Source organism: Echinops telfairi, unplaced genomic scaffold (genome assembly GCF_000313985.2).
Source record: "Echinops telfairi isolate 266 unplaced genomic scaffold, ASM31398v2 ScPeMD7_443;HRSCAF=831, whole genome shotgun sequence".
Classification (NCBI taxonomy): Eukaryota; Metazoa; Chordata; class Mammalia; order Afrosoricida; family Tenrecidae; genus Echinops; species Echinops telfairi.
This window is the reverse complement of record NW_022104341.1, coordinates 19726136-19727099: the sequence shown is the minus strand read 5'-3', so window position 1 is coordinate 19727099 and position 964 is coordinate 19726136.

Sequence of the window (964 nt, the reverse complement as noted above, 5' to 3'; positions counted from 1 at the left end):
ACAAGTTGTTGGTCTTGTGACATTCTATCAAGTATTTTCCAGGTTAATTTCTATCACCAAGATGATATTTTCCAACTGCTGTTCCTTCCTCTTTGTTTCCAACTTTTGCATTCCAATAGCTAATAACTACCAATGCATCTTGATTGCATGGTTGATTACTTTCAGAATGAAGATTTTGGTAGAATGCTTCAATATCATCAACACTAGCTTTAGTGGTCAGTTTTAAAATTTGAATAATTGTTGTATTGATTGTCTTTCCTTAAAAGCAGATAGATATAATCTTAACAGACAGCATTTTACTTCCAGATAGATTTTGAAATGTCTTTTTTGACATTGAATGCCATACCATAGCTTTTGATTGTGTCAAAATGATAAGTGTAAATGATAAGATTTTCTGATTCAAAGTGGTCAATACCAGTTCATTTAACTTCACTAACACATTGATCTTTATGTGTTCTATTTCATTTTTGATGACTTCTAATTTTCATAGATTCAGATTTTGTATATTCCAAGTTCTGCAGCTGTTTTTTCTAATTTTGAGTCATGTCCAATCAGCAAATGAATGCCTTGAAAGTAATATTCTTACAGGCTTTTCTGTATTCACATCATTATTGTTGAATTTACTTTGAGAAAGCAACTCTTCCTCAGTTGTATTCTGAACGGCTATGACCTCAGGGGCTCCTCATCTGGTGCTATCTCTGACAAAGTTCTGTTTCCCTTCATTAGTCCTTCATAGCTTATAATGTTTTGATGTTGTGTTTAAGGGCTTTTTTAGCAGCTAATTCCTCAAATTTGAGAGCGTGCTTCTTCTTCATAGTCTGTTCTTAATCTATAAACTCCACTAAAATCTTTAAGTGACTTAAGGACACTTAAGTGATTCTTCTGGTGTTCGAAATACCAGTGACACAGCTTTCTGCATCACAGTAATGCACAAGCCACCATCATACAACAAACTGACAGAAAG